General features: G+C 39.1%; 1 long non-coding RNA gene across 2 annotated transcripts; it reads left to right on the top strand.

Annotated features, from left to right (window-relative positions):
* Nucleotides 1-2,297: 2,297 nt before the first annotated feature.
* LOC131235232 (uncharacterized) lies at nt 2,298-6,428 on the top strand. 2 transcript variants are annotated; one of them, XR_009166009.1, is made up of 3 exons: nt 2,298-2,998; nt 3,168-5,427; nt 5,552-6,428. It is a non-coding gene; the product is annotated as an uncharacterized LOC131235232 (long non-coding RNA). The 2 variants fall into 2 exon arrangements; XR_009166008.1 differs by having other exon boundaries at nt 2,299-2,998; nt 3,176-5,427; nt 5,552-6,427.
* Nucleotides 6,429-8,808: the final 2,380 nt, after the last annotated feature.

The following is an 8,808-nucleotide window of genomic DNA, read 5'->3' as shown; positions in this document are numbered from 1 at the left end:
TCCAGCGTCAGATCATACTTCTCTATTAGCCACACCCCATTTGCCATGTCCAGCATCCTTAGATGCTAGACGGTATAGATCCAACACAGGCATCATGGTGGGTCCCCCATGGACGTGGCATGGATAAGATACATACTTCATGGTGGGCCACACACACACATCAGGTGGGCCACACACCTTTACATCATACAAGAGAGAGAGAGAGACGTGAAGGGGAGGGACCCCGCCACTATTGGGCCCTCCCTATACAATGTATACATCAAGTGGGTCCCACAACAAGTGGGCCCTTAAAATAGAAATCGACAATGGATCATCCACCTATCGGCCTTCTTCTTGAGCTCCTTGGACTCCTATGCTCCTTGCCTTCAACTTTGATGGAGGTTGATGGAGATTGGAAGGTTGAGATAGGAGATGAGAGAGTGGAAAAGTGGGCCACACTTGGATTGGGAAAGAGAGCTTGGACGTTGGTTTTTTTGTTACTTGGGAGATTTTTTGAGAAATGAGGGAGAGAGAGAGAGAGAGAGAATTGATGAGATGATAAGCGATGAAGTGATGGGTGATGGGTGATGGGTGATAGGTGGTGTGATGGATGAAGTGATGTAAGGGTTGACTTTGAGGTAGCTTATGTAAGAGAAAGGTAAGGGTAGGGTTGGGTTGCTTGTACTTAACTTGAGGTGTGATGTGTACTTGATTAATGAGATTGATTAATTGATTGATGGGATATGTTATAGAGATTTTCTTAGAATTTGCAATGCGCGGTGTTTCTTCGGAATGAACGTGGGCCCACATCTCCTGGCCCGAGTATCGGATCGGTGCGCGAGTCATGGCATTGGAACCACGAGTCGAGCTGACTTCAATATACAGGACTCAGCTTAGGATCTGCGCAAATGTTGGATATGGGTCGAGGGTTGCCGAAATTCGACCGGGAGGACCGCGGAAGCATATGGAATGGTACAGTCTAGGATACGGGTCTTACATGTGGTGTAGTCTAATACCCTAAAATAATACAAAAAAATGGATGGATGGTGTGGATTAACTCATCCATCACAGTGGACACTCAAAGCTCCTGCCTGTTCCCAACAGTAGACGGGCGAGGGTAGGATTAGAGCTAGGCATAGGACGACTCGACTCATTTGACTCATTCGGACATGAGTCGATCCGAACCGAATGGGTGAGTCGGTCTGAACCGAGTAGGCTTCACCCAATCCGAACTTAAACCGAGTCGAGTTCAAGTTACCGAGTAACTCAACCCGAAACTCAATCCGATCAGACTCGACTCGGATTCGAGTGTGTGTGTATATATATATATATATACATATATATATAATAAAATCCTAATTTTCAAGTATCTCTAACCATATATGCTGCACCTGACCCCACCCCGATCTGACCCAATCCCAAACTCTCTTCCTCCCTCATCCTCCTCTTCCAAACTCGGCAACCACCCACCACCATCACCACTCTCTCTCTCTCTCTCTCTCTCTCTCTCTCTCTCTCTCTCTCCCCTCTTCTAAGCCCATCGGCCACCCACCACCACCACCCTCCTCCTCCTCCTCTCTCTCCTCTCCACTCCCTCCCTCATCTCTCGATTTGAATCGGTGCCAACTCAAACCGACTCGGTACTTTTTACTAGGTCGAACTCAATCAGGATTAGTCCAAGCCAAACTCGAATTTAGATTGGTTTAGGCATACTAGACTCAGTACCGAGTCGAGTCGAGTTCGGGTCAGGCCTATTTCAAAACCAGATCGAGTTAGGTCAGCCCTAACTCAGTCCGACTCAACTGGTTGCCCAGCTCTAGATTGGACGGGAGGGCTTAAGGAGTAATGTTTGGCTATTGCCAACTTCAGGTGTTACCCTAGCACTACACCAAAATTGTTTAACTGGAACGGTGACGATTTTGGTTCAGAAACGGCTTCAAGCTGTTTCTGATTAGAAATGGTATTCCACCACACTCGAGCCGTTTCTGATTTGAAACAATATTCAATAGTATACGTATTATTTCCACTATTTTATTGGTGTGTCCTAATTGAGTGTTGTATCTTCTTATTTATTATTCTTATGTTTTATTGTTTTATTTTGGAAACAGATGAACAGAATTGATTCGATTAGTAACCTCTTAGTGGACCCCACAAGGCCCAAGACGCACATTGGTTTATATCTGCCGCAGATTACCGATTCATTTTAAGTCCTTTCTTACGTCAAAAGCTCCCGAACCCTATTTCGCATCCATTTCCGTCTCCCTCTCCCTCTTTTCTCTCCTTCTATTCGATCTTGTCTCACGTCTCTCTCTCTGTCTCTCTCTCTCTCTCTCTCAAATGGAGATCGGCGTCGGCCAGATCTGAACCATTTTCACTCTCCCTCTCAGGTTTAATGGCGGTCGAATGTCTGTGAGTGTGAAAGAACCCAATCAATCCCTGCCATTTCTAATCTTCTTGGATCAAGATCTCTTCCAATCTCAATGGCTTCCGTGTATGCTCTGCCTCTTCCTTCATACGCTCTTGAGAAAATCAAAGGTATACTCTCTCGATCTCTCTCCTTTCATCTCTGTCTCTCTCACTTCCCTTTTCGATTATCAAAATTTGGGCAGCAACCATCGCGAAGGCAGCCATATGCGCCGCTGTCCATGGCCGCCGACATCTGCATGTTAATTGTTTGAAGAAATGCTTCAACCAATAACGTGTACCACTATTGTACATTTAATCTCTCTGTTTCTTTCATATTTTTTTGGCCCATCCATGAGTGGACTAGCCTGATATATGGGAGGGGAACAATCAACATTGATCCACCTCATTAGAGGCAGTGATCCAACACATACCACTTTAGACCATGTGTTTGTGCGGATAGGGCATACCTCTTCTGTTTATTCACTTCGATGAATGTAACTAAGAAATACAAATGGGAATTTACAGGTATGAATTCCAAATGCAGTATGGATTGATTGGATGGTCAGTGGGAGTGACAGTGGGTTATGCACAGACTGCAAAGATCAGCCGTTGAGTTTGTATTATTCCATTACATTCTATTGTTTGTGCATTCTTTCATCAGTCAATACAAGTTTGGATGTTCCCAACACTTAAGTGTTTACAAATATTATCCCTTGTCATGTTAATTTTGAAGGTAAATCTTAGTGCTGCTAATTTTTTTAATTAACTTTTCTAACAAGTAGTACTACAGATGGACTTTGCCTTTCATAGTTGTACCAACGGCTATTGGAGCTTCCCTGGATATAAATCTAAGCAATGTGTCCCTTTTTTTCATATTCGTGACATTTGCCACCATGGTTGCTCTGTTATTCCCTCTATATTTATGTTCCGATGCATCATTATCTTCTGATTTTGAATTGAATACTGAGTAGTTTGCAAACGGGACAATGAGATTTCTAATGTAGAAGGATATTCTTATATCACATCTTTCTTTGCAGTGTAAATCCACCTCTCCAATATTTCTTCTATTTGCTTTTGCTTTCAAGTGAGTTTATAATAGAATGACCTTTATTTTTTATGTAACCTTCCCCTTGCATTCTGGTTTAGAATAATATATTATATAAAGCTGTTTTTCTTTCTTTTCCTTTATACTTGTATCCAGCTGGACACATCAAAATCACTATCTATATTTTCCTTTGTACTCATAATAGCTCTACCTCGGATTACAACATTTGAAGAACACTTATATTGCCAGTCTTTAATTGTTTGTTAGTTTCCATTGGATTTGATTTTTATTTATTTTTTAAATACAAGTTTGAACATTTTCTCGCCGAAGTGTAGAGGGGTTTTATTTATTCTAAAATTTCTTCTTCTTCTTCTTCTTCTTCTTCTTCTTTTTTTTCAATTTTCATCATAGATATATTTTTGTTAGTTCCTACTATTTTAATCATGATGATTATGCTTGAAAATTGAATTATTTGGAGTTCCAATGTTGCGTCCAGGTTGGAAATTTTAATTGGGCAATTTTCTTTCTTTTTCTTTTTTTTCTTCTTGACTAAGTAAACAAAGCTTAGGCAATCCCAAGTTGTTGCAGTGAGTTTCAAATCAAGTGGCATTTTTTGTCTTTCTTTCTTGCAGCAATTCTCTACGGATGATGATAATACCTGGAACTACTAAACTAAAAAGTTTCTTATTGATAAATGACATTTTCCTTATTGTATGTGTGTGTGTGCTTTAATTTCTGTCCTACAAGCTTATGAAATCCACTACTTTTAGTTACATGACTCAACTTAAAAGTTCAAGGTTGATCTCCATCAAACTTATTTTGATTTCTATCTTCTCTTTTACCGCCGTTTATGCATATTAACAGTCAATATTTGGACCTGTTCAGCTTGTCATGATCTATGGTACACCAGTTCATCTTGACCAAACCAACTACAATAGTATTACTATATTTGTGAGCACAGGATAGCAGTCATGAAAACCAAGACAATTTACTAGTCAATGGAAGTTAGGTAATTTTTTGTCTTGAACTTGAAATCTGCCATATGGGTTGCCCAATATAAAATAGGCAAGAAAGAACTAAGGTATCTTTATTTTTTTATACTCTGCTAAAGATACCTTTAGACAGTTCTAAATCCTTTTCCATTGATAATTGTGCTATATATTTTTGTAGTCCCAAAAATCAGTTTTTGGAAAACATGGTCTTCAAGTTTTTCAGTTCATTTACTTTTGTTCTGCAATTTTTTTTCCTTGCAAGTTGCAACCATTGCCATTTTGTTGATTGTTCCACTTCCAGTGCTATCTCATATGGCTTTTGGATGTCACCTAGTCTCTATTTGTTTTTGTCATTGCTGTAGAGAATTTTCGAGTACTTTGCACGGGTAAGCCAACACTGTCTGTCATTTTAAGTGTTAGGTTATTCCTTAAGTTTATGTTACACTGATGCAAATACTCAGATTTGGACTTCTTTTCTCATTACAAGAGGTTTGTATTGAAAGCATTGTTGATATTAAAAATAGTCAGTTGTAGTCAAGGTTCAAATTATCCTTTGAACACCATACAATTTTTTTTTACAACACATTACCAATACCAGCACAATTCAATTCTATCCACTGTAAATCTCATGTTCTTGATAGCCTACACTTGAAGTTTGAGCAGTAACAATAACAATAGCAGTAACAACTCCGCCAGAGATTTCCGAGTAAAGCCCTTCTCTACATGTGCTAGTGCTAGTGCTAAAGCCCTTCTCTACATGTTCTAGTGCTAGTGCTAAAGCCCTGCTAGTTTGATTGAAATTCTGAATTTTATCTTTTTGTCATGTCATGTTAGAACCCTTGTTGTCCTAGCATTCTAACTTGAACTGTTTTATCTTTTTATCTATCATCAGTAGTGGTATATGACTACTTAAGAGCATTTTTTTCCTCTTTATCGCGATGTAGATACGTCAATGGAAACATTGGGAGGATTCTATTAAGAAAGATAAATATGATCAAGACAAGGGTAATGCTTTTAGATTCTGAAAACTCTTTTGAAGCTGAATTGCTGGACAGCTAAGGAGCTGGAGAGAGCCATCTTTGTTTCTTTTTTATCTGATTTTTCTTACCAGGTGGCAATATTTGTGCAGTTGTGAATAAGAAGGTGACTCATGTGCATTAGCATGCTTTTATCAGGGAACATTTTCTTGGAATTGGGTTTTGTTCAACCATTCTGAGTTGGCTGGTAAGTTATTTAATCATGGGGTGTAAATTGCCATCCATCCCTATTCTTAAATGGTTCTTCAACATGAATTAAAGAACTTTGCACTGGTGGGTTACTTTGTTCTTCTTTGTAAGAAATAGATCTTTTCTGCCATTGTAAAATCAGGAATATGCTAATCCAATGAAAGAAATTGAGAACAGAGGAACTTTGGGGGTTTACTTTTATTCTTTATTTGTTTAATCAATAAATGTGGGAATGACTAAGAGTCAAAAGGAATATTTATGGAACAAAACGTAGGAGAAAGATTATCCTCACTAACTCAAACCTGTAGGACATCATGCATCCTCACTAACTCTAAGAACTGTATAAACATTTTCTTCTTTTCTTCTTTTGAATCAACATTTATGGAATATCCTTGTTATTTTCATGAAAGACTACACTAAAATGTCTATGGAATTTTGGATATTTTGGAGATAAAGAAAACCCCTTGCTATTTCTTATATAACATACATTTGGATTCTCAATTGAAATGAAGTACAAATATCTTTCAGTTTTTCCACCAAATATTTTTTTTCCCCAGCTCTAACAGATATGATAAATACTTCTGCACTTTGATTCATAAGGTCATAATGTTGTGTTGATCTCCAACCATCAGACAGAAGCTGAACCAATGATAATTGCCTTGTTGCTTGAGACATCACACCCTCATGTTGCTGAGAAGATGGTATGCTACTTTGTAGTTCGTTTTATTATAGGCCACTAAATGAAAAGACAATCATGATTGTTCTTATTGATTAAATATTGTGCTTTGTACCACAAGGCTATGTTGCTGGAGATAGGGTTGTGACAGATCCTGTTTGCAAGCCCTTCAGCATGGGAAGGTGCTCATGAAGCTTAGTGATTTGCAGTGGAGAAATACATATCTTGTGATTTGACTATATTTATTGAACTCTCACAATGTTTATTACTGCATACTATTTTGTGCCAGAAATCTTGTCTATGTATACTCAAAGAAGCACATGCATGACATTCCTAAGCTTGCTGAGATGAAAAAGAAAGCCAATACCCTGAGTCTTAAGGAAATGGCTCTGCTATTGAGGTATATCTGCTTTGTTTAATTCCTTTTCTTTCCTAATGATACATTTGGAAATACCCTTCAAAAAGATAAGACCATAAACATGTTATGGTTGTAAAACAATCCAGACCATAAACTAGTACTACTGTTAGGGTTGTCAACAGGTTGGGTCTTAGACTACCTATACCAGACTAACAGACTTTGGGTTTGCCGGGTTTGGGTACCCATTAGGTCTTTGAACCTAGGTTTCTAGTTGGGTTTGGGTTGGCCCAGGTCAAATGAGAAAATTTACATGGTCAATGGATGTATTAGATTGCACACATATGCCGCTTTGACACGTGTAGTGTGTAAACGAGGTCTCTTACATGCATGTGGCTTATGAAACCTTATTCCATTGTTGTTGGGGAGGGGAGTGTAATGTTGTATTGGCTATTTGCCAAAAAAAAATAATTATAGTATATATTTAGGAGTAAGTAGATAAGGTGGATATGGTTGCATTTTAAGTGGCATGATATTTGTTTGGATTATTTAAGTTCAAGCTTGCAACTAACAGGACTTATAGCTTATATTTTATTGCTAGCATTCCATTTGGATTGCTGGACAACCAAATTATTCAAAAATTTCCTTTTACTTGTCTAATTTCTTAGAATAATTTTGGTCTATTTTCTACTCTCTTCTTAGAACTTTGTTTGCACTTCAGCTGAATAAATGTGTATGCATTTTGTTTGGAAACTCTTGCCAACAAGTTGATTCTGGAAGTCTTTAAGTCCTGAAAATTGCAAAAAATACAAAATTCTTAGAAGCTACTTGTTCAACGATCTTACTTCCCAATCTCATAAAGCATTAGTTAATGATTTTTATTCATGTATAGGTTTGAAAGAGATCAAAGTTGTGCAGCAGTGCTTGCTGTTGAGCGCTTCTTCCCATTCCGTCTTCACTTTCTTGCCAATGCTGGGAAAGATAAATCTTTCGAAAGCAGTGGAACGATGTCTTGGCGATACGCAGAAGACAGGAAGACATTTTCGTCCCTCTCATATGGACACAACACCCACATCACTGCAGTGGATCATGGCGAACCTGGTGAAGCATCAGGATGTGCAAGCCAAGTTAGTGGAAGAGATCGATCGGGTTATGGGGGATGGACGAGAAGACATTGAAGAGGAGGATTTGCAACAGATGTCATATCTGAAGGCAGTGATCATTCTAGAAAAGAGCAAGGAATCGATGGATTATAGAAGCCTAGAAATGAAATGTTAAATTGAAATTGAATTGTGTACTAGAAAAGAAGGAAAAGATTATTATGTGTGAATCATTCTATTGCCCTTCTCTTTTATTTGTGTAATTTTTAAAAAAAAAAAAAAAACTGTGAATATTCCATTAAAGAAAAGGATTTACAACCATTCAGGAGTGACCCTACAAAAAGGGAGGAGACCACTCCTATCATATAAGCCTAACTACACAACCAGACCAAGGAGAGCCAGTGACGCCTAAAAAACTGGAAAAAAAAAAGAGACAGACCAAACCATCAGATATGCCTTAAGTTCCCAAGGCCCGCCTAATCGAGGAGGAGAGCGCCACGGACCTTAGTAGGAAGGTCGAACTTGGAGACAAAGAAATTATTTAGATTACCCTCACTGGCAAGTCTAGCCAGCGCATCAGCCACGAAGTTTCCTTCTCTAAAGATGTGACTGAAAGAAAGGTTGAGAGGACGACGAAACTCCTGAATTGCACCTATCTTGTACCAAATGTGCCAAGAAACTGAAGCTTACCTGTTCTTAGCTGCTTTAGCGATGGTCATCGAATCTGATTCGACGATGATGTGACGGAGGCTCAAGTTGGAGCAGATTGTGTGCCATCCAACATAGCTTGGGCTTTAGCCATAGTATTTGAAGAGTGACCATAGTTGCGATGGAAGGCAAAAATCAGATTACCAAGGTGGTCCCTACAGACCCTCCACCACCACTCGGGCCTGGGTTCCCCTGGAGGAACCGTCGACATTCAACTTGAGGAAGCCCCTGGGAGGTTTAAGCCAAGTATCTATGAAGTGGTGTCTAGGAAGATGAGGCTCAGCCTTTGGAATATTGAGGAGCTGAAGCATGATGGAATCC

Source organism: Magnolia sinica, chromosome 19 (genome assembly GCF_029962835.1).
Source record: "Magnolia sinica isolate HGM2019 chromosome 19, MsV1, whole genome shotgun sequence".
Classification (NCBI taxonomy): domain Eukaryota; kingdom Viridiplantae; phylum Streptophyta; class Magnoliopsida; order Magnoliales; family Magnoliaceae; genus Magnolia; species Magnolia sinica.
Note: the sequence above shows the minus strand (reverse complement) of the source record. Positions and strands in the feature narration are given on the sequence as shown.